We start from the raw sequence: 26,716 nt of genomic DNA, 5'->3' as shown, positions 1-26,716 counted from the left end.
TTTAAGCAGTAAAATCATAAGTAGTTGAACAGCAGGTTTATAGGAGAGAAACAATTAAGCAATAATTAAGTATAGAAAAATCTCTAAAAACATCAAACCCTGACCTTATTATTGATGCTATGTTGTACTTGCAGACAAAAAGCTAGCATGGCTGTCCTCTGAGGAATTTTACCAGAAGCTGACTGAGACAGATGCAGATATTTACCACCAACCATTAGACTGAGATCAGAGACCCTTATGGAAGAGTTAGGGGAAGGATAGAAGGAGCTGAACAAGATAGCAACTCAATAGGAAGAGCAACAGTGTTAACTAACCTGGACCCCTGGGATCTCCTAGAGACTAAGCCACCAACCAAAGAACATACATGGGTTGGTCTGAGGCTCTGCTAAATATGCAGCAGAGGTCTTCCTTGTCTTGTCTTAGGGAGAGAGGATAAGCCTAACCCTGTAAAGACTTGATACCCTAGGGAAAGGGAATGCTAGGAGGGAGACACCCTCTCAAAAGTGAAGGGAAGAGGTGATCAGGTGAAAAGCTCTGGGAGGGGGAGCTAGTGGTGGAACATTTGAGATGTAAATAATAAAACAATTAATTAAAAACACCATGTGATTGCCATTTAATTGAGTGTGGTGATTAGTGAGGATTAGGAAGGGTTAAGGTGTTCTCAAAGACAAGTTAATGTTGTGGCAAGTCAAGCTAAAAAATAAAAATAAAAAAAATAGAAAAAGAAGGAACATTTCAAATTTGTTTTTACAAAGTCATTTTTACTGTAAATGTTCCTTCTTTTTCTATTTCACAGACTAGTTTGTGGAATACTGGTTATAGTTCTTTTAAAGATCTAGCAGAATTTTGCACTGAATTAATCTGGCCCTGGGATTCTTTTCGTTTGGAGACTTGTAATTACTGCTTGTCCTGTGCCTAAGACAGTAGCAAAATTACAGTTATGAAGGAGTAATGAAAATGATTTCATGGTTGAGGTTCACCCCTACATGAGGAACTGTATTAAAGGGTGACAACATTGGGAAGGTTGAGAACTGCCAAGCAAGAGTCATTTGAAAAGAGTATGTTTCAATTGAGAAAAGCTCTTGAAGAGAATCAAGTATGGCAAGCCTGTAGTGGATGTTCTTAACTGATAATTGATGTGGGGAGGGCACAGTTTACTGTGAGTGGCCCTGGGTGCTATATGAAAACAGGTAAAGCAAATCATGATAGACATGTGAGTATTGAGTACCTCCCTGGAGCTCTGCAACTGTGCCTGAATCCAGGTTCCTGCTTTGAGTTCCTGCCCTGTCTTTCCTTACTAATGGACTATTTCCTGGAAGTGAAAACTGAAAAAAGAAGTCTTTTCTCAAGTAGCTTTTGGTAATAGTGTTCTATTACAGCAATAGGAAAATAACTAAGCTGCTACTTCTAAGTTATTAAATATTGTATGTCTTTTTTAGTTATTTACCTCATCTTGATTTAACTTTCACATACTAGAACACACAAATTTTCACCCCTTTTCTTTTTTTTTAGTTTGATGGAATATTGATTTTTACTTTGTGGTTTAAGCAAGGAGGAGTTTAATTATCTAAAACTAGAAAAAAGCCAGAAGCCATGATTATTGTGATTTAAAATGCAGTTCCATTATTCATCTACAAGCCCCTGCTAGGATTTTTCTCAACCATTCATTGCCTTGTGGTCATGGAACAGTATTTTAGTTTTTATTCCTGTTGTGTTATAAAGTACCCTGATGATTAATAACTCCAAGGAAACATTGTCTTCCAGATACAAGACTGACACACAAATATGAACTCACAGCCACTGTGGCAACAAACACAGGGATGATGTAAATTGGAGACAGTTGCAGTTCCTGTACTGAGAAGGAGAAGTAACATACGTCCACATTTGTAACCAAGAAGTTATCTTCAGTTGAATCTCACTTGCAATGTAAGAAATGGTTTTCTCTGGTTTAATGTCATTGGGTATATTAGCCACATTTCATGATTGACCACTTGCTCAGCAGTATATGGTCAACACAAAATGACTTCAATAGCAAATACCCCCAAATGCCTAAATATCCAAAATCTGGAAGTAGATGGTTCACAAACCTACCATACTATAAAACAGGACTAACAATATAATGTCAGTGAAATGATTCCAAAAAAATATTCTGCTTTACTCATAGGATTAGTGGCTAGTCATCATCAGAGGCTTCCCTTAAGTAACAGATGGAAGCCAACACAGAGACCCATGACCAAACATTAGGCACAGAACCACACAGAAGAGGAAAGGAAGAATTTTATGATTCAGAGGGTAAAGGACACCAGGAGAACAAGATCCATGCAATCAACTGAACAGGGAACACAAAAGCTCACTAGGATTGAAGCAGCAACTATAAAGTCTGCGTAGGTCTGCACTAGGCCCTCTGCATATAGTCTGTAGTGTCTTAGCTTGGGATTTTTTATTGGACTCTTAACAATAAGAGTTGGGGTATCTCCTTTCCTGCTCTTTGGAACTTTTACTTCTTACAGGGTTGCCTCGACCAGCCTTGATATGAGAGTTTGTTCCTAGTCTTATTGTATTTGCTGTGCTGAGTTTGGTTGATATCACTGGGAAGCCAGCTATTTTTTCAGTGGAAACAGACTAGCAGTGAATCTAAGGGAGACAGGAGGGGCTGCTATGAGGAAGAGAGGAAGAGTGACAGCCATTAGGATATATGAGAAAAAAATAAATTTAAAAAACAAAAGAAGAATTATTGTTTTCCTAGGTACACCTACAGATCAACTTGATCTAGACAAACCCTCATTTATAAACCTTTTCCAAATAATTCTATATAACACAATACTGATTTAAAATTGATAATTAATTTGTATTCAAATGCAGAAAATATGATAGAAGGGGAAAATGCTTGCTCTTCAGAAAACTTGTGATACTTCTTTGTTAAGAAATGCTTTCTGTTAGAATGTTCCTTTCATTTCATTAGCATAAGCTGGTTCATCTACCAACATTTAAAATACTTTCTTAAATAAGGGATAATTTAGACAATCATTATTTATTCTTTGAAGATGGGAAAAGACACTATAGGGATGTTTCTCAGCCTATTTCAATAACATAACAGTCTGTTGGAATGGCAGATGCACATTTATCTGGCAGTGTAGATGTGGATGGAGAATGCCAAAATTTGTTGCATGTACAATTTATATGGGAAATTTATGTACCACATATAAAATATTACTTATTTTGGTAGGAAACACAAAAGTAGAAGTTAGACTATAGATTTTAAAGTGTGTCTTTATGACTCTCTGAATTTCTTCTCTGTTGTATTTTGTCCATTTTTATCTCTAATTTTCTTAATTTATACCAGCTCTCTAAGTTTGATTAATTTGGCTAATATTTGTTATCCAATTTTGTTCATTGTCAATCTTTTCAGATAACCTATTCTTCACCTCTTTGATTCTTTTATTGTTTGTTGTTCTTTCTACTCCACTAATGGTTCTACAGAACCAGGATAATTGTACTACAAATCTTCAAGTATTTGGAAGAGAGGAAGAAGTCTGGTCCTCAGATTACTGAGATGAGTAGAGTTGACAAATGCAAGCTTTAATCCTTCTGAAGAGTATTGGTAAGCCACCAACCAACAAAACATGTGGTCCCTTAATCAGCTATTGTTGGTAAATGAAGTTGGAGTAAGAAGATAGGAATGTGGGCATGGGCTATTTGATGGGAGACGGGGATTGAGGATGTTGGCAATAGGAATCTTGTGTTTCTACATAGAAAGAATGGCCCTATGGGCCATAGACACATGGTCATTAGGCTTGCAGCAGGGATGGGTAGATTTCACAACTAGAGTTTGGTGTCCCTACTTGAAGAACAGGGATGGCAAGCAGGAATCACTCAGTCTTCAGGCAGAAAGCAGAGTGGAACAAATTTATATTATAATATCAAGATTGACATTTTGCTGTAGTTCACTGGTAGAATGCTTGTCTAAATTACTTCTTCAGCACACAAAATAGGAATTCTAAAGTGTAGAGAAGAAATAAAGAAAAGAAAAACAAGATGTGGTAGTGCAGACTCTGAATCCCAGCACTCAGAACAATAAGGTAGAGAAAGTAAAATGACTTAGAAGATTAAGGAGTTTGCCACTGTTTTCTGGGACCTCCATGGCAGAAGGAGAGGAAAAAACCCCCATAAGTTGTCCTCTGAACTCCACTGATGGTCCTTGTTATGTCCATCCATATCTATACATTTACAATGAGTAAATGCTGCTTTAAATAAATGAAAGAATCAGAAGAATTTCCATGAAAATAAAGAAACACTGTGTGAAACAGAAGTAAATATGGGTTCCTATTTTCTCTAAAGAATTCAAAACCAAGAAATTCTTTTTAAAAAATAATTACCAATAAATATGCAAATTATGTTATATGATAAAAGATGATTGCTGTTATGAGGCAAACTAATATCAGAAATATACAAGAGTGATAAGTAATACACAGCTAGGGGAATAGATTCTAGTATTTCAAAGAAATTTAGACCACATTTTATTAAGAACATGATATTCAAGCAATTTCTGTAAGCTGATTGTGTGACTATAGGGATATCTTTAAAAAGATGATAATTAGCTGTTCAATATCATAATATAAGAGGCCTTGGTATAAGCATAACATATTCTAGGCACTGAAACAATCAATGTACCAGGAAAGGAATGGATAAAATTGACAACAATAGGAAATACAATAAGGGAAGGATTTATATGTAGGCCATTATAGAGATATGTATATTTACTCCTAAAGAACTAGAGACCCATTGGAAAAATTTTGAGCAATGGTAGGAAAAAATATTTGCATTACATATTATTTGCATAAAAGAATAGGCTTCATTATGACTTTTCATAAATGAGTGTAGAATTCATCCCTGACACTGTTGTTTCTTGACATTTTTTCCTCTTCCATACAGACCCTGTCTTCTTCCTAAATTATTTTTCTGATTGAATTAGAAATTCCACATTTAAAGAAAACATGAGATATTGATATTTTTGTCTGGTTAAGTTTTTTTTAACTTTGTTCCATTAATGTTGCCACAGACTATTTATCTGTAAATGGAAAAATAGGATAATTATATATTTTAACCATTCTAAGTAATGCTGTGATCAAGTAATCAAGTTTACTACTAATAATTACTTCTAAGTAATCAAGTTTACTACTGATTTACTGGAAAATTGAAAACTATATGGTATAATGTATAAATGTATCTGGTGTAATGGAGGATGCCTGATCAGTTGGTGGACATACTGGAAGGGAAATTTAGGAGACTTCTTTCCAGAGAGGATTCTAATAATGATTTATATCTTCCTTGTTCAGATTTTTCTATTCTGTAAATTTTCATTGTAGATTTTTGAAGTGTATAAATTTCAAAATACACATAATTGTACCATGTGTTTCTACAGTGCTACTTACAAATCTGGAAGTGTCAAAATGTTACCCATTGTTTTTAAATGAGAATCTTCTAAAAGAGTTTTTGGGTTTGTTTTTCAGAATAATTTTGGGGAAGAAAGCAATATGAAAATCTAGCTTTTAGCTTTTTATTTTCCACTGGGCATTTGTTAGCTACCTATATCAGTCTTATAACATTAGTGTCTGAAAATAGTGCTCATAATTTATTTAATTTTTCCTATGCTTATCTCTTCATCTCTAATACTTGTGTTTCTTGTTCCCTTTTTTACTCTTGTCTTAATTGTCCTCAGTTGTGGTTTTCTTTTTCATGGCTTCATACTGTGGTGTTGCTGTTGAGGAAGAAGCTTCAACTTGATCTTTCTACTTAATTTTGTAGCTGAACAATTGTGTATTCCATATTTACCTTCTCCAATCTGTTATTTTTAATTATTTATGCTGAATTTTAAAACTTTAAATAAAAGCTTCTTGTATAAATCCCACATAATCAGATAGTTCTCTACATTTTAGACAATTATTCTTATCTTACCTAGAAAAAAGCTGCTTCTGAACTTCTCAGCTGGTGATGGAAACACTACAGTCTGAGTATAACAGGAAAAATGCCTTAGTAATGAAAGTTGAAAGTAGTACTCTGGTATATTGCCCTTATACCTAGCATCAGGGATGTACAAATGGCTTTACTCAAATATTCAAAATAAATTTGTAGACATGGACAATTATAACAATAAGCTAATATATATATGTGTGTGTGTGTGTGTGTGTGTGTGTGTGTGTGTGTGTGAGTTGAAGCCAGTAACTGTTAGTTATTTTCTTCAGGTGATATCTCTGAATTTATTGCTGAGGGACCTACCTTGAGCTTCCTATAACAATTTATTGATAAGAAAAGAACACTGTTTTAAGAGTTACCACAAGCCACTTCCTCATACTCCTGCTCACTAGGCACATTACAGCATCCTTCTGGATTTCTATCACTACAATGTTTGTGAGTTAACAGAAAGGTCACCCATGGCAACATTCAGCAAAGTAGGTCTTACAAACTTTGTTGGATCAATAATTCTCTCTTCCACCATGTTCACAAAATCTCCAAGCACAGCATCATAACCTCTATCAACTTCTAGCAATCAATAATTTCTAATTTGTTACTTGGGATTTTGTTCAACTTTCACTGTAATCATTTCCTTTCTCCAAGACTTTTCATTGCACTAGAAATGATGTTTCTTTTGGTAGGGTTTGCTTTGGCTTGTTTTTGGCTTTTGTTTAGTTTGTTTCTGCTTTTGTTTACTTTTCTCCATTGTCAGAAACTGCAACAACCTAAGCAATTTCTTCTGGGCTTAAGAGATATGACAGAGACCTCCTGAAGAACTAGATTCCAGAGAATCAAAAAAAGTTATTTTGATGATATTAAAATTTTGCTTCAAGAGTTGTATATTACAGAATATACAGCCTATGTGAGTCTTATTGTCAAACATGCTGAACTTATCTGCTTTAAACTTCTGAACTCTTTGATTTTCAGTGAAATCTAGTCAAGACATAGACATCAGAGACTAAAAAACAATCATTGGTGTGGCCTTTTTAAGTCTAAGCAACTCTCCCAATATTCCTACCCTTCGCCCTCTTCAAAGATATCTCAATGTCCATATTCAGCTTGAAGAATTTATGAAGAGCTGGAGTCCCAGTTCCCTGGGAATTGGGGCTGAAGGTGGTTATTCTAAGGTTGTCTTCCTGGGGAATTGGGAAAAGGTCATAATTGAAACAGAGAGGAAATAGCTAAAATTGATTATGCAGCCAAAATCTCACATTGTAAAAATCTTTACAATACTTATTAAGTTAATGTCATAATTTCTTATTTTGGTACAGAATTTACTTTAATACAAAAGCAAAGTTTTCTTTGGTAAAAATTTCTTCTATTAATACAAAATTTTAAAAGTACTAGGTTTAGAACCAGTCCCTGTATAACTGTTATTATAAACTGATCTGTGTTGTTTAAGCCTGTGAGTTATGGGCCAAATAAGAAATTTATGGCTCTGAGTTTATTGTTAGGGTGTTTTTAGATCATTTAATTAGAAATAGCTGAGATTAGTTAAAGAACAACAGTCCAGATTACTTTACATAGACAGTTGGTTTTCAAAAACATCAAAAATATACAGAATATGATATTAATATTATTTATTCTTTTATTGTTGAGATATACCTGGTCCTAGAAGTTCCCCTTTTGTGGGTTCAAGGAAGAAATTAAGCTTATTTACTTCCAGGTGAGGCAATACATTGTGGCTATGTTGCCACTGGGAAGAAATTATCTATTCATCTACATACAAAATACTGTTTAGAAAAAGGACACACTATGAAGAATAGTCAACTGATAATCTCTGCCAAGTCAGCATAATTAGTCCTTCAAAATTCTGCATTAAATGTTTGTCAGATCATCCTGGGCCAATAGGCTGAAGACTCATGCTCCAACTTTCTGACTCACAGGAGCTATATAGGTAGTCAGCTCTCTCTACAATTTGTGTCAGTTCTAAAAGCTGTGTTGGGCTTCCTATATTTTCAAATAATGTTGGTCATTCTTGGGTATCTAACAGGGTTGAAAGACTACTGATAGTCTCATAGCCAATTCAGGCTATTTAACATTGAGAGAAGATATTTGAGAAGATAATTTTCAGATAGTATACAAGCTAAATAAACCAGGACATAAGTCAGGTGTAGAATTATAAGGTTTTGTTTTTAAGTTGGGATAGATAATAGAATATTCTATTTAGTTGTCAAAAATGATGGACTAGATGTTAGGTGTATCTTATACTTTATAATTTACAAAACGGTAATAGTTGTGCTCAATTAATATTTGAGAAAAAAAAAGTTTTTTTTTTTAAATTTGGACAGAAAGGTGAAATGCAGCAACATTTTCCTCTAATTAATTTAAATATTAGTACAACAAGAAGCCTGTGATTGGGCAGTGAAAAAGGAAGGCGGTTGGGGATATTTAGAGATGGGAGAGGGAGGACAGAGAGGAGAAGGGAAGAACATGGAGGAAGAGAAAGATGATCAATATTCTGCGTGACTTTAAGTTTTACAACTTCAGCATAGCCTTTAATGAGATGAGGAGCCAGTGCCCAGGACACTAGTATTATCTCCCAAAGGATTGTGGGCAGTAAAATCATTTCTGTGGGCAGCAGCTTCAGTGTACACAGTGGGAGAGGTCATCAGCAGCCAGAAAAAATCCTGCATAATTTTCATAATACCTTTAGCTCTGTAGGGATATAAAATATTATTTTATACATGTATTTGTTGACATACAAAAACACATACAAAATTCATGTCACATAAATATGTATAAACTCTTAACTTCATTTTAAAACACTATACCATGGACCGATTTGTCACTTCCAAAGGTTCATCTCTCCTCTAATTTATTATTATAATCACTAATATTTAAATTTTTATATTGTGATTAGACACATAAAGTAAGTTATATTTCAGCCAGTTTATAAGTATGTGGTGTAATGCTCTGAACTATAATTGTACAGAACATAATTGGATACTGTTCACATTGTATTTCTAAAAATATGAACACTTTGACTACCATGTCCCATGTCTATGCCCCTTTACCATTTGACAAATGGCATAGTAGACTCTGCTTCTATGAATTTGTCCATGTTAGGTTGCTGAAGGCATGGATATAAGAAACTATGTTTAAAATGCACAGAAAATTCTTTACCTGCTCCTACCCAAGGCACCTTTATCCTGTATTTCTCAAGCTAAAGAATGGTTCTAAAGGAAAGGTTCAAGGATGCTCCCTGGAAGTTCCTCTGCCTTCTGTATTTTCAATCTGATATTCTTCTACTCAGTTGTATATTCATTGGGCTTTCCTGTAATTCAAGCTGCTGTAGACAACCTTCCACAAGGACTAAAAGTAAAGTTTATGATGTACCCATAAATAGATTATAATGTATATTATGTAGAGTATAAGAAATAAAGGATAAATTCATTGTAGAGTACCCTTGGTAGGAATTTACTAAGCAACCCAGCCTACAGTGTGGATGTTCCTGAAACTCTACTAAAGTTACTAATATGCAAACAATACCTTAATATCTGGAGAAAGCAATTCTAACATATAAAAACTTTCATACTGGAATGACTGATAAAAAATTATTGAGTTACTTAATGCTACATGAAACCTTGAGAACACAAATCTACTCTGAAAATGTTCAAAAGGCAGATCATAAAGATCTACCTGAAATATATCCATTAATATATTTGGAAAACATTACTTGTTTTATTTTATACATATCATTTAGAAGAGTATTAGCCTTATACTACATTATACTTTGAATTTTAACCCTATTTGAGTTAAAAGATATTTAGCTGAGAGTCTGAAGTTCAGAGTTTTGAGATGATGTTAAAATTAGTTAATATTTGGAGACTTTTGAGAAGGTGTGAACATTTTTTATCAATGAGAAAAACATGTACTTTGGGGATCAAAGGGATAATGTGGTAGTTGTATGTTGAGAATAAAATATTTGACCAAAGAGGAAAGGAAATAAGAGAAAATAATGAGAAATGGCTGATTAAAGAATACATGTGTGGGTATGTATATAATTATGAACTTATGAAATAATAAATTTATTTTTGGGAAAGTGAAATGTTACCTTAATGTAATCATAATATTAGGTGGGGCTTTAGATATATCGATAGATTGTGAGGCTTTACCTTCAAAAATGACATAAGCAATTTTATAAAATATGACTGAAGCATACATCTTTGAAACAGAGTGAGTCCTTACCTTGTATCACTATGGTACCTTGTTCTTAAACTGTCTATACTTTGGGAATAATGAGTAATAAATGCATGTTATTTTTAAATTGAACAGTTTGAAATGCTTTGCACTTAGTGAGCTACGATACTGATATGTTTCAAAGCATAGATCTCGGTTTGTCAAATTGCATAGTATCACTTTGTTTTTATATATGAAAATGCCTGAAACAAGATACTATGTATTTTTTGGATTATTGACTTTTAATCTCATTTTATCCCTGTTTCTTTCACATTATCTCTGTAACTAGTAACAAATGATACTTTTCTTGCTTTGTTTAATGAGAACAGACTTCTATATTTTGAATAGTATTTCAGTTTTCATAATGATTTGAAACATACTGTATATCAAAAGGAACATAAATTAAGACTCTGATAGCAAACAAAAACTTTTGTTTTACTTGTCTTGAACTTATCTCAGGTATCTGTACCTCTGATTTCTATGCACATGGATTCTATTGCAGAGATCTTCAAACTGAATATAAAATATAAGAGGCATAAAGCCCTTCAATTTTTCTTGAATTTTCATGTTTGGCCTTATGAATTAGAGACAAATACTCATGGTATGCCACCACATACAAAATATAGTTTATTTTAAAATTATTTATATTGCCATTTTTGCTTCTTTTGTTATTTATCTTTTCTCTTTTTTGTATGAGAACATTTTATGTAAATATGTATATTGAAATGATATTACAATAATTTTTATATACCCATTAATCCAATACCCAAAATGCTTGAATCTTATATGTCATAACCACAATTATCAAACTGCCATAAATAATGTTGTCCACGGCTAGTGCTCAAAATATCAAATTTTATTCATATACCCCTAACATTTCAACTCATGTTCTTTTTTGTTTGAAGGTCCTTTCAGGATAGTGTACCACATTTATTTGTGTTTTCCTTAGTTTAGTGTGATCTGTGTTGGTTTCTTATTTTTTTTCCTTTATTTGTTTTTCAGAGTTTTGAACTTTTTGAAGAATACTGATTAGATCTTTTCTGAAATGACCCTATATTGAATTCATATGATGTTTTACAATGACTGTGCTCATATTTCAAGAATTTGGGATAAATAAAAAGAGGTAAAATGCTTCTTTCTCATCATAGGGAGTCAAGATGTCCATGTCATTATCATCATTAAAGTATTTACAGGCTAAATATTTTCATGTTCAAGTATTAGGATCAGAAAATTTAGCATAACATCTCTGTTGATGTATTTATATATCTGATCACACATTTAAATAAGGAAGTTCTATTGATATAACAGGCTTTTCTCCAGTAAAATTCATAGAGCAACTTTTTGTGATAGTTAAACACCCTCAGGTGTCTTATCAACATCATATCCATAAACTTTTAAATCCAGTATATTATAAATATAAATGAAGTAATTTCCAAATCACTAATATATATTTTATATGCAACCACCTTACCAACTACTCTATACTGCTAATAAAATATTTTCATAATTAGATTTAAGATATCCCATTAAAACATTGTTGTACTTAGATTACTTAGATAAATGGGATTTCTTCAGCTAGTCCTTCCCAGTTGTGACTCAGGAACAACATGTAAGAGAAGACAGAAAGAGTGTAAGTGCTAAAGGAGTTGGAGGATACCACAAAAACCAAGACCCTTTATATATGTATGATCGAGACACATATGAACACACAGAGATTCAATATGCACACAGTCCACCAGAAAGGGCCATATATCTGAAAAGAGATAAGGACACTTGCTCCCATCCCTAATCCAGAAAATAGCTCTTAATAGGCAACCATTTGCAAATGAAAAATGAGTTTTCTCCAAGGGAATCTCACTAAGAAAGCAAACTACCCTTAAGAGTAGGCTGTATGTCAAACAATAGATGCACAATAAAAAATAAACTCAGTGGCATCTTTAAAGGTACCCTGTTTAATAATGCCCTATCAGGGTTTTTCTTTTTCTAATTCTATATTTTTAATTTATTTTCAACGTTTTTTTTTCTTTTTTTTGTCCTTATATATCCTATGAGTATATGTTATAGATCCAAGTTTAGTATTTTTGTGGTATTACTGAGTATATAACCAAATGGTACTCTGCTTCTATATCTGTCCTTGGGCTTTTCTTTTGTTTATTTGTATTATTCTACTGTGGTATGTTAGCTTTTTGTTTTATCTTTATATGTTGTATAATAATACATTAGAAACTATAATCAGGATATATTATGTGAGAAAATGTATTTTTAACAAAAGACATATATGATAAAAGAGTTTATAAAAATAAAACAAACCCACTTTATTCTCGTGTCTTAATTTATATTTTGATTGTACTTTTTTCAAAAATATTGTGTCATAAAATATAATCATTAGATTTACTTGACTGGGTCTTCCTGAGGTTCTAAATATCTCCAACATGCTGATTAATTCTATTATTTTTGTTGGGCCTGTGGATTTTGCTAAGTTTATTGAGTTAGGCATTCAACACTTCAGTACCCTATAGGAGATATTCTTCATTTAACAAAATTGTTTTAAATTCCTGAAGAATAATTTCTGAGCATATATTTGGTATTATGTGAAATTCCATGGATCTTGTAGTTAGAGAATTTTTGTTTATTTGATTGGTAAAAAACAAGAGATAGCACTAAACAAATTTCAAATAACATATGAATAGGCCATTAATTCTATATAGACATAGTTATTTTCAGCCTTGAAAATGTTCTTTATTTTATTAACATTTTAGTAATAGAAAAAGAACTATAGGTATGTATGGAATACTGAGAGTGGAAGAAACTGTATTTTCCAAGGAAAAGTACAGCAGTTATCCAATAGTCAACCCTGTATGTACACATATAGATAGCATATAAATAGATTATGTAGCTTGTAGTTAGGCATCATTGGTGTGTCAACGTGTGTGTTTGTATGTATGTGTGTGTATGTGCATGCATAACTGCAATTAATATAAAACATATTATAAATTTGAAAGAGAACAAGGAAGGTTATGTAGGTTGGTTTAGAAAGAGTAAAGAGAAGGGAGAAAGTTATATACTTATAGATTCACAAGGTAAAAGAAATAATTAATATAGTATTTTATTGTGGTTTAGTTTTATTATTATTGAGTTTTTAGTTAGCCATATTTTATATTTATATTTCTAATATTTGAAAATATTATTATGTTACTTTCTTGTTTCCCTTTTCTCTAACACCTTCTATGAATCTTTCCTTCATCTCTCTCTCAAATTCATGGTCTCCAACTTCTTTCATTATTAAATATGTATCCCCAGTCCCAACTGATACAGCTACATCATAATGTCTGTACCTAAATCTCAAGTATCATTGTAGAAAGCAATATAATGGCTCTAATGTAACTAGGTAATAAAAAATTTTCACCACCTTTACCTTGAATTTAAAAATAACTTATCTTCCCAAATATTTATCATTTCTTTCATCTAAAATTTTCAAAACCTTTCTTTTAGTTTTGTCAAATATACAGCAGACTACTGTTATAAATAAGCATATTACAGTACAGTATGTTGGTATCTGTCTCTTTTAAGTAACTATAATTTAGAATTATTGACCATTCTTGTCCCATCTCCTTTACTGTCCTTCTACTTTCTAGCCTTTGATAGCCATCATTATACATTCAACAACTATATAATAATTATGTGGATTTCACATATAAGTAAGATGATATATATATTTTGTATTTATGAACCTGGTATAAATATATCTATCCTTCTATGTTTTTGCAAATTAGAGGATTTTGCTATTTTAATCACTGAGTAGTAGGCGACTATGTTTATGGTCATTCTTACACATTCATCAGTTGATACAGACCTAATTATTTTACAGTGTTTCATCTACCTTGAACTAATATACCATGAATGTAAAATCAGTAATTTTATTTAATTTTATTTCTTCATATGTAGGATCTTACATGTTTCATCTTTTAAATTTTAGTTTGCTTTTCTGCCTATTTGATGATAATAGAAAGTAGAGAATTTTTTCTAATTTGACCTTGACAAAGCATACACCAAGAAAGCATTTTATGATTTATTGTTAAAATATAATTACTTGCATGTTGTGTTTGCAATCTTCATTAACTTGAATAATTCCTTCTGTAGGTCTTATGTTTTGAAGATGTTTATGATTATTACATATCTTGCAATAATTTTTGCATCTACTGTGGTGACCATGGGATATTGCTTAACTTCTTAGTAAATATAGAAAAATGACAATTATTTACTTTGAATACTGTACACATTTAACATATTAAATAAACTTATTTAATGTTTTTCAAGTTATACTTAATTTCCTAATATTTCTGATGATAATGAATTTTTTTCATTTATTTTAGTGATATAATTTAGTTCTCTAATTAAGAAAATAGTGTTCTTATAAAATTAATGGTTATACTTGTTAAAACATATAGATAATGGTTATTAGATTTTCAATGTGACATGCATCCCATAATCTCATGTGTTTGAAAATATGGTACCCAGTTCTGGATGATGCTTTGAAAACCTTGTGGACATGTGAGCTAGATGGTAGGTGAAGTGTTTTTGAGATGTGGCTTAAGTGTTTTATCTAATCCTTGTTTCTGCGCAAACTCTCTGTTTTCATAGATGAAGCAAACACTGGCAGCACTAAAAACAAACAACAACAAAAAAAAACCAACAAGAGAAACACAGTATTACTAGAAGGTTTCAACCTCTTTTTAAAAAATGTATGGAATAACTAAGGAGAATAGCAACAAAATATAAACAGTAAAATATTCTGCATTCTGAACAAAAGAACTTATATTGAATTCAACATTTTATCAGGCACTTTCAGAACATTCTCTAGAAGAAACAAAATGTAAATTTCCAAAGGAATTAACAATAGACTTATTAAATTTAATAATTTTAGCACTTATTAATTGTATTAATTATTAATTACAACTTAATACTTTTATGAATACATTGAATAAAGTCATTTCTATTATGTTTGGAACACATTTATGTTAAACTAGGATGCAATAGCAGAACATGTTTAACTGAAATTAAAGAAAATTGCACCATAAGTAAATAAGAAATTACAAAATTTGAATGTACAAATTTTGATAATTCAGTGGAAGAAATTTTAAAACATAATTTCAGAATATTTTGAGAAAAATGAAAACAAAACAGCAAAAATTCAAAGTAGATAAAAATGTTATCTTGTGGTGACAGTTTCCTCAAAAAGATATGTATCTAATACATATTAACTATACACAAAGCAGTACTAGACCAACTAAGTCAATGCTATCAGAAACTGAAAAATAATACAAATTGCAAATGAAAATAAACAAAATAGAAAGCAAATAGTACTAGAAAATCAAAAATAGAAATTAAATAATTTGAAAGAAATCTCAAATTAAGTATTTTAAATTCATAAATGCAAAATAATGAATTATTACTGAAGCTGATTATATCTGTCATGATATTCCTGACACTAAGTTCTTGGAGCTGAGTTCATTATACACCAATGAATGTACTGATCAGCAAAATTTTAAATTAATTAATGAAAAGAAAAAGAAACAAAATCTAAAGAGACAAATAATGAGTAATAGATTTAATCTATGATCAAAATTTAAGGTAAGAACCTCAAGACCAGATCAAGGTGATTCCACTGGAAAATTTATTGCATATCTGATAAAGAAAAATGTGAAAGAAGAATCTATTGTCAATAAAAAGAGAAATTAACAGATGCAGAAAAAAATCTTTACATTATATGCCAGCTTGTAAAACCTGAAGTGTTATATCTAATAATGTTGGGATGAGAAACTGTCAGAGGGAACACTAGGTTTGGCCAATGGCTTGAATGCAAATAAACAAAATAATAAAAAGAAGAAAAACAGTTGATTCTGTGTATTAACTTTGTCAGTGTGTGTGTGTGTGTGTGTGTGTGTGTGTGTGTGTTGATGTTCTGGAAAGAGATATATACCCTGTTATATAAAATTAGAATGATAAAACTAGCATACAGTTTCACAGAATATCGTGAGAAAGCAAATGTTATAATTGGATGTGATACTGATTCTTTAGGCAAAATGGTTTGACACCTTTATCATTCAATAACCTTATGCATGCAGTGACTTCTTCTCTACTATGGTACAAAGATTAGGTTGTATAAAGAGCTATTTGCATATCACTAAGAAGATATTTTTTGCTGAGACCAATATATCTATCATAGAGTAGCTACAATGATATCTATGCTAGTGTAGTTACCACCACAAAAATTTTAGTGTATTTTCTGGACCTCTGTAAAGAACAATTGCTTCTTTGCTACATATTACATAAATCAGAATCAATACACTCTTCATTTTCTGGATCTTTTAGATATAAGAAGGGAAATTAAAGTGTTGTCCAGAGACCCATCTAAAAATAAGGCATTTGTTTTTAAGATAATAAGGGGTTGCTTGGTTAAAAAGGTTCTAGAAAACTGTATACAATTGTACTATTCTAGTGTATATAATTTGAGAAACATCTGGCTGTTATCTAAACCTTTTGTCCTTAAGAATTGTTTACTTTTAAAATATTTTTATTGGTTATTTTATTTTATTACATTTCAATTGTTATCCACCTTCCCAGTTTCCCCTCCAAAAACCCACTATCCCATCCCTCCTCCCCCCTGCTTAAATGAGGGTGCTTTTCCACTTACCTACACACTTCCATCTCACCACCCTAGCATTCCCCTGTACTGGGGCATCAACCTTCATAGGACCAAATGCCATCCTCTGCTACATATGTGACTGGAGTGATGGATCCCTCCACTTGTAATCTTTGGTTGGTAGTTTGGTCCTCGGGAGGTCTAGAGGGTTTGGTTGGTTGATATTGTGTTCTTCCTATGGGGTTGCAAACCCCTTCAGCTCCTTTAGTCCTTCCTCTGACTCCTCCATTGGGGAACCCATGCTTAGTCTGATGGTTGACTACATGCATCCTCTTCTATATGGGTCAGGATCTGGCAGAGCCTCTCAGGTGACAGCTATATCAGGCTCCTGTCAGCAAGCAAATTTTATCATCAGCAATAGTGTCTAGATTTGGTGTCTGCATATTAGAATGGATCTCTAGGTGGTTCAGTCTCTGGATGACCTTTCCTTTAGTCTCTGCTCCATTTTTGTCTGTTTATTTTCTTTAGACAGAAGCAAATCTGGGTGAATATTTTTGAGATGGGTGGGTGGCCCCATCCCATAACCAGGGCCCATTCTTAACCACTGTATATGAACTCTACAGGTTGTCTTTTCCTTTTCTTGGGTATTTCAGCTAATGCCATACCAGTTGGGTCCTGGGATCCTCTTTTTTTTATTAGATATTTTATTTACACTTCAGATGGCATTCCCTTTCCCCATTCCCCCCCACCCCCCTTAGGAAAACCCTATCTCATGCCCCTTTTTCCTTTTTGCATTTATGCATTTTTTAAAATAATGTTAATCATAGGCTTTATAAGTTTGGAATTGTTCAATCAGAGGTGTAACCCACTGACCAACCTAGATATAAAAAACTATCTTTGACTGGTGGAGATACTTGAACATCTGGCTCCCTGTCTCCCCCCTCTTTCTCTCTTTCATCACCTAGCTTTTCCTCTCTTTCTTCTTCTCTTCCTACTCCTTTTCTTCCTCTCAGTACTCCTCCTACCTTAGCTCCTCCTACACATCACCCTTCCTGTTAAAATGAAACTTTTCTCTCAAAATACAATTAGAGCATAATTATGCCAATTTGTACCAGTGAGGTACAGGATAGTCCTAATACCCAGTCCATCCTTTTGTTGACTCACCAGCTCCTCTGTCATCTATTCTAACTAAAACATTTAGTTCTGAACCTGGTTTTAGGATGAATGTCAGCTGACGACCATCCACTCAAATCTTTTCTCTTAAGTTCAATAGCTATATGTTTTCAACCCCATCAGAAATCAAGAATGACTGAGTTAACTATAATTGTGGGAAGCACAAATCATAGTTTCTAAAACTTAGCCAATTTATAGAGACCTCTGAACACCTGGACACTAGCTCTACTTCAAAATGTTGGAGCATCTGTTCTTCTGCCTTCTGGCCCAAGATCATCTGACAGATCTTAGTGCTGCAGAATTATTAAGGGCTGATTACTCTGTCTAGGCAGATATAATCAGTCGACTATTCTGCAAGTGTGTCCTTTTCTGGACAGTAATTTGTCTGTAGAAGGGAAGTGGCAATTCTTGCCTAGTGGCTGTCTCACCACAACTGGAGTAACTCCAAGGATGCTCAATTTCTTCTTAGAATTCAATATAGGAAGCTGTCCAGAGCAGACAGGTCTCTAATGAAAATGAACATTAATACTGAAATGTTTGTCATGTCAATTCTAAGGATTTCTGATGTTTTGAAAACAAGCTATCCATGTAAGGTAATCTGGACTGTTGCCTGTTAACTCCACTCAGCTATTTCTAAATAAAACATAGAGAACACCCTTATAATAAATTCCAAGTCATGAATTTGCTATAGTCCCTTAACTCACAGGCTGACCATCTCAAGTCAGTTAAAAAAAGTTAAAGAAGGACTGGGTCTAAGCTTTGTATTTCTAAATGTGTTATACTGGTACAGTGCCTATGAGAGTAACAATATTCATCTCACTCTTATATCACTAAGAAGCTCATGCCAATGAAAACCTTAAAATTTGTAAACAAAGTAAATTGGTGCCATTTAAGAATTTATATCTTCATCTTGATATTAATTATACAGATTTCTACTAATAGGTTATGGCTATGCAATAAACCCTAGCTAATCCTCTCTATTCTGACAAAACCACTACTTTTCCCTAGAGAGACAGCCCAACATTTACCACCTTAGTCCCCATGCCCAGGGAATAGGGGCGCTGACTCATCATTAGCTTCTTCAAGCTGATTATGGGCATTGAGATATTAGAAGAGAAGTGGGGGGCGGGGGGGAGAGCAAATTGATAATCCTCTGATGCTGTGTCTTCCCTGCCTCCAGATGGAATTCCCGGACCTCAGAGGTTTGAGCAGGTCTGCCCAGCTTGCTTGTTGAGTAGATACACCAAGGCTGATCATTCTGCAATATACAATTCTCAAAACAAATTTTAGTATCAAGATAGGTTTTTTTTAAAGAGGGCTGACATTTTATTAAGAATGTTGGTTCTAACTGCTTTTCTGTTTTTTCCCCTCTTTTATTGGATATAATATTTACATTTCAAATTTTATCCCCTTACCATATTTCCCCCACCACCTAGGAACACCTTATCCCATCCCCCCTCCTCCTGCCTCTATGAAGGTGTTTACCCACCTACCCCCAGACCCCTTCCCCACCCTCAGATTACCCCCCCCCCCCAGTGCTCAGCCTTCAGGGTACCAATGATCTTGTCTCCCACCTATGTCCAACAAGGCCATCCTCCCTTATATATACAGTTGGAGTCATGTGTCTCTCCCTATGTGCTCCTAGGCTGGTGGTTTAGACACTGGAAACCTCTGGCTGGTTGGTATTGTTGCTTTCCTCACGGGGCCACCAGCCCTTACGGTTCCTTCAATTTACTCTCTAACTCCTCCATTGGGAACCTTTGATCATATTAATGGATAGCTGTGGGTATCTGTCCCTGGGTATGTTCAACTCTGGGGGACGTCTAAGGAGACAGCCTTATCAGGCTGCTGTCAATTTTCCCATCCAGACATCCCTATCAGTGTCTATTTTTGGTGACTGCCCATGGAATGAATACCCAGATGGAATGGTCTCCCTACAACCACCCTTCAGATTCTGTCCCACACTTTGTCTCCATATTTGCTCCCTTGGGTATTTAGTTACTCCTTCTAAGAAAGACCTAGGCATCCTCACTTGTTCTTTCTTCTTCATGAGCTTCATGTCGTCTGGTAGTTGAATCTTTGTTGCTTCAGATTTTTGGGCTAATCTCCGCTTATCAGTGAGTAAATACCATGTGTGTTCTTTTGTGTTTGGGTTATTTCACTCAGGATGATATTTTCTAGTTCCATCCATTTACCTAAGAATTTTCCAAATTCATTATTTTTAATAGCTGAGGAATATTCCATTGTGTAAATGTACCACATTTTTTGTATTCATTCCTCTGTTGAAGGGCATCTGGGTTCTTTCCAGCTTCTGGCTATTATAAATAAGGCTGCTATGAACATAGTGGAGCATATGTCTTTGTTATTTGTTGGGGCATTTTCTGGGTATATGCCCAGGAGTGGTATAGCTGGGTCCTCAGGTAGTGCTATATCCAATTTTCTGAGGAACCGCCAGACTGACTTCCAGAGTGGTTGTACCAGTTTGCAACCCCACCAACAATGCAGGAGTGTTCCTCTTTCTTCACATCCTCGCCAGCATCTACTATCACCTGAGTTTTTGATCTAAGCCATTCTGACTGGTGTGAGGTGGTATCTCAGTGTTGTTTTGATTTGCATTTCCCTGATGACTAAGGATGTTGAGCATTTCTTAAGGTGCTTCTTGGCCATTCGAGTTTCCTCAGTTGAGAATTCTTTGTTTAGCTCTGTACCCCATTTTTAATGGGGTTATTTTGTTGTTTGGCGTCTAATTTCTTGAGTTCTTTGTAAATATTCGATATTAGCCCCCTATTGGATGTAGGATTGGTAATGATCTTTTCCCAATCTGTTGGTTGCCGTTTTGTCATGTTGACAGTTTCCTTTGCCTTACAGAAGCTTTGCAATTTGATGAGGTCCCATTTGTAGATTCTTGATCTTAGAGCATAAGCCATTGGTGTTCTGTTCAGGAACTTTTCCCCTGTGCCTAGGTATTTGAGGGTCTTCCCCAACTTCTCTTCTAATAGTTTCAGTGTATCTGGCTTTATGTGAAGGTTCTTTATCCACTTGGAGTTGAGCTTTGTGCAAGGGGATAAGAATGGATTAATTTGCATTCTTCCACATGTTGACCTCCAGTTGAGAAAGCACCACTTGTTGAAAATGCTGTCCTTTTTCCACTGGATGGATTTAGCTCCCTTGTCAAAGATCAAGTGACCATAGGTGTGCGGGTTCATTTCTGGGTCTTCAATTCTATTCCATTGATCATCCTGTCTGTCTCTGTACCAATACCATGCAGTTTTTATCACTACTGCTCTGTAGTACAGTTTGAGGTCCGGAATGGTGATTCCCCCAGAGGTTCCTTTATTGTTGAGAATAGTTCTCCATATCCTAGGTTTTTTGTTATTCCAAATGAATTTGTAAATTGCTCTTTCTATCTCTATGAAGAATTGATTTGGAATTTTGATGGGTATTGCACTGAATCTGTAGATTGCTTTTGGCAGGATAGCCATTTTTACTAAGTTAATCCTGCCAATCCAGGAGCATGGGAGATCTTTCCATCTTCTGAGATCTTCTTCAATTTCTTTCTTCAGAGACTTGAAGTTCTTGTCATACAGATCTTTCACTTGCTTGGTTAGATTCACTCCAAGATAATTTATTTTATTTGTGGCTATTGTGAAGGGTGTCATTTCCCTAATTTCTTTCTCTGCCTGTTTATCTTTGAATAGAGGAAGGCTACTGATTTGTTTGAGTTGATTTTATATCCAGCCACATTGCTAAAGTTGTTTATCAGGTTTAGGAGTTCTCTGGTGGAAGTTTTAGGGTCACTTAAGTATACTATCATATCATCTGCAAATAGTGAAATTTTAACTTCTTCCTTTCCTATCTGTATCCCTTTGACTTCCTTTTGTTGTCTAATTGCTCTAGCTAAAACTTCCAGTACTATATTGAATAGGTAAGGTGAGAGTGGACAGCCTTGCCTAGTCCCTGATCTTAGTGGGATTGCTTCAAATTTCTCTCCATTTAGTTTGATGTTGGCTACTGGCTTGCTGTATATTGCTTTTACTATGTTTAGATATGGGCCTTGAATTCCTGATCTTTCCAAGTCTTTTAACATGAAGGGATGTTGAATTTTGTCAAATGCTTTCTCAGCGTCTAGTGAGATGACCATGTGGTTTTTCTCTTTGAGTTTATTTATGTAGTGGATTACATTGATGAATTTCTGAATATTGAACCATCCCTGTATTCCTGGGATAAAGCCTACTTGATCTTGATGGATAATTGTTCTGATGTGTTGTTGGATTCGGTTTGCGAGAATTTTATTGAGTATTTTTGCATCAATATTTATAAGAGAGATTGGGCTATAGTTCTCTTTCTTTGTTGGGTCTTTCTGTGGTTTAGGTATGAGTGTAATGGTAGCTTCATAGAATGAATTGGGTAGTGTTCCTTCTGTTTCTATTCGATGGAATAGCTTGAAGAGGATTGGTATTAGGTCTTCCTTGAAGGTCTGAAAGAATTCTGCACTGGTTTCCTGGCATCTGGGACTTTCCGATGGTTTTCCTCAGTTCCCCATCCCCCACTGCCACACACCTCTGTTCAATTTCCTGAAGCTTTGTACATCTCCCTAATCTCTTCCCACACCTGGTCATGCCCCCCTTTCCCTCCCCCTCCTCTTTTTTTCCAAGATTCATCCCTTCCTCTATTTCTCATGGTTATTTTGTGCCCCCTTCTAAGTAGGACTGAAGCATCCACATTTTGGTCTTCCTTTTTGAGGTTCATATGGTCTGTGAGTTGTATCATGGGTATAAGTTTTTGCTTAATATCAACTTATCAGTGAGTACAAACCATGTGTGTTATTTTGTGACTGAGGTACCTTACTCAGAATGATATTTTCTAGTTCCATCCAATTTCCTAAGAATTTCATGAAGTCATTGTATTTAATAGCTGAGTAATAATCCATTGTGTAAATGTACCATATTTTTTGTATCCACTCCTCTGTTTAAGGACATTTGGGTTGTTTCAACTTCTGACTACTATAAATATGGCTGCTATGAACATAGTGGAGCATGTATCCTTCTTATATATTGGAGCATCTTTTGGGTATATGTCCAGGAGTGATATAGCTGAGTCTTCAGTTAGGACTATATCCACTTTTCTGAGGAACCACCAGACTAATTTCCACAGTGGTTGTACCAGCTTGCATTCCCTCCAGTAATGGAGGAGTGTTCTTCTTTCTCCACATCCTCCCCAGCATCTCCTGTAACCTGAGTTTTTTATCTTAGTCACTCTGACTGGTGTGGGGTAGAATCTCAAGAGTTGTTTTGATTTTCATTTTCTTGGTGACTAAGTATGTTGAACATTTCTTCAGGTGTTTCTCATCCATTTTAGATTCCTCAGTTGAGAATTATTTGTTTAGCTCTATAAGTCATTTTAATAGGGTTACTTGAGTCTCTGGAGACTAATTTCTTGAGTTCTTTGTATATTTTGGATATTAGTCCTCTATCAGATGTACGATTAGTAAAGATCTTTTCCCAATCTGTAGGTTGCCATTTCGTCCTGATGAAAGTGTCCTTTGACTTACAGAAGCTTTTCAATTTTATGAGATTCTATTTGTCTATAGTTGATCTTAAAGCCTAGGCCATTGGTTTTCTGTACAGAAAAATTTCCCCTGTGCCCATGTGTTTGACACTTTTTCTCACTTTCCCTTCTAACAGATTCAATGAATCTAGTTTTATATAGAAGTCCTTGATGCACTTGGATTTGAACTTTGTACACTGAAATAAGAATAGATCAATTTGCATTCTTCTACAACCCTACCACTACTTAATCCAGCACTGCTTGTTGAATATGCTGTCTTTTTTTTTCCATTGGATGTTTTTGGCTTTTTGTCTAAATTCAGGTAACCATAGGTTATCTAATCTTTTAACTAAAATAGTTCATAGTTGAAATGGACTTTATCTCATGACCATGCATTAATTTTCATGAGGAATTAATGCATGTTTGCCTGTGTTCAGCTAGCTCTCTCCTCTGCTTTTAAACTAGCATACAGGTCAGGAAACTCTGAAACTCAGATTCATTATTTATCTTCTTACTAGACTTAATTCAATTAGACTTAATTCAATTTGCAGTTATTAATATCTGTGGATGAGACTTCTAAATCCAGGGCAAAGCTAAAAGGAAAAAATTAAGGGATTTCTAAATAAAATCTCACAGAAAATTTTGTTTGTAATATTTATTCTGCAATCAATAGCAGTTAGATTATATTAAGTGTTTTATTGATTCAACAATGATTATGAATTGTAGCATATGATATGTATCTATACAGAGCTTCATGTCTTCATTACTATCAAGTTGTTAAGTTTGAATGTACAGTTTCTACATTTGTGAAAAATCAATCTCATTACCTTGAGGTTTTCCCATATTCTTGGGAATTAGGACTCTAATTATACAATACAGCTTGTGCAACAATGGGTTCAGAAACAAGGTGGACATTGGAATGTCTAGTTGGCGTATCACAGCATATGGTAGCTTAATTGAAAGGTTTCTCAGTGAGGTTTACTTTTATTGTAAGACTGAATTTCTCTTAATTTAAGACTTTTTCACAGACTTATACCAATACTAATTTTAAATAAACTTTCTCACTACAGTTTTCTGTATTTTAATGGGGACATGTCACAGTTTTATGTAACCTTTTTATTTGAGATATTCTTTGATAATGCATACTTAGATGATTATGGAATTTGAATCTTGCCCCTAGAGACTAGAGGCCAGATTTTGAGCAGTTATTATTTTAGGACTTATCAATGATCAACTGTATTATAATACTATTACTTACCTATTTTTTATTGGGATACATTGGAAACATAAATTTCTACCACAAAATTTTTCATACTATTCAAGGAAGAAGTAATGGATGATTAATCTTGCTTCATTCTCTAATTTCCTTTAAGAAACTCAAATTTTACAGGGCCCTCTTTTTATATACTGTGGCTAACTAAATCTTTTTTCACAAACAAATCCACCCCAAACTGTAAATTTACATTGACAAAATAACAATGTAAATGCCTTTCAACTACACTTGCTGGATACAATAAAGCAATAGATGATAAATTTATATATATATATATATATATATATATATATATATATATATACTTGAAAACCAAATGCCCTTTAATAAGGTAATCAATCAAGTGAATCTTAGTCTAGTCATTGTTGATGTACTACTATTATTGATATAAGTACCCTCATTGGTTTGTGAGATAGCAAATCACACATTTCAAATATAATTACTAATTTGTCTATTAGTGTTCTGATGCACCAAGTCCTGTTAGAAAATCTGGGGACAGTAATTGTTACAAAAAAATATAGTTAAATCAAAATTATATCTGCCAACAAATGTAAAAAATTCAAAATTGAATGTCAAAAACTTTGAAGGTTACCTGCTAATAGTTGAACTGACAAACCAGACAACATACCTATAGTAAGTGTCAATATTCCAGCCATAGCCCAGAATATTTTAACTAGCAAGCAACCTCACTCTTTACTAACAATATCCATTTCAGGCTGTTATTTTAAACCTATTTAAAACAACCATCTGAAGAATGACTAGAGAGGAGAAGGTACGCATATAGGATCAGATGCTCTTATAATTTAAACAGTAATATCATTTATTTCTCAACTATACAGCACCATTTTTTATGCAAAAAGACGTTAGTAAAACTTAAGTTCTTTTAAAACATTGAGAGTATTGCTAGTATATATAGAAGTAGGAAGGATCCAACTTTGTGGCAAATAATTCCCATTTACTTTGATACTGTTACTTTTAATAAACATGAACAATATTAAAAATATACAACCTCAATTATTCCCTCGTATTTCTGACACTTTTACATGTAATTTTTAGGCAGCCCTTTTGTATTTACACAAGAAGATTATATATTTTGATGTTCTTTCAAGATACATGAGTTGCTAACTATCAATTTTTTCAGATGACTTTTCAACTGGATTTATTTTTTATCTTTATATTTAACTCTCTAGACTCAATCTGGAAGTCTTCTTTGACTCAATATAATGTACCAGAAAATGTGAAAAAATCTGTGCCCTTGACTATTAGACACTGAGTTTTCAATACTTTCTTACCCAAAAGTTTTATATTTCATTTAGTAAAAGTGTCAACATTCCCATAAACCAAGCCAAAACTATCAATGAATTGATGGTGACATGTTTCAGAATGTTATTCAAACTTAAGATATTTGAAATACTGAATATTTAACCTGATAAAAATTGAAAAATATTAAAGTTCAATTGAATTCCATCTTACCTTCTCTCCTGAAGAAATAATCTCATATACTCAGAAAATAGAAGTATTCAAAACTTATTAAAATATTACCTTTCTAGATTTTGATATAAGTGCACTAGCTGAAAATACAAGATCTTTTCATAATTTTTTCACTATTTATTGAATTCAGTATCTGTGTATCAAAATTTACATTCATTTTAAATTTCAAAATTCTATCAACATTTATTTATTATATTAAAAAGACACTAGAGCACATACACATGTGTTGTATGGAAGTTTCCTACAGATTCTGAACTGAAATATTCCATCCATTAGTGAGTCAGGAAAGACATGAGCCTCAGTAGGTCAAGAAACTATCACATGTCTATGAGGTCATTGGAAGACCCACAAAACAACCTGCTCCAGTATGTACAAGGGCAACTGGCAGAAGTTGA

This window comes from Arvicanthis niloticus, chromosome X, assembly GCF_011762505.2.
Source record: "Arvicanthis niloticus isolate mArvNil1 chromosome X, mArvNil1.pat.X, whole genome shotgun sequence".
Classification (NCBI taxonomy): Eukaryota; Metazoa; Chordata; class Mammalia; order Rodentia; family Muridae; genus Arvicanthis; species Arvicanthis niloticus.
This window is presented reverse-complemented; position numbering follows the sequence as displayed.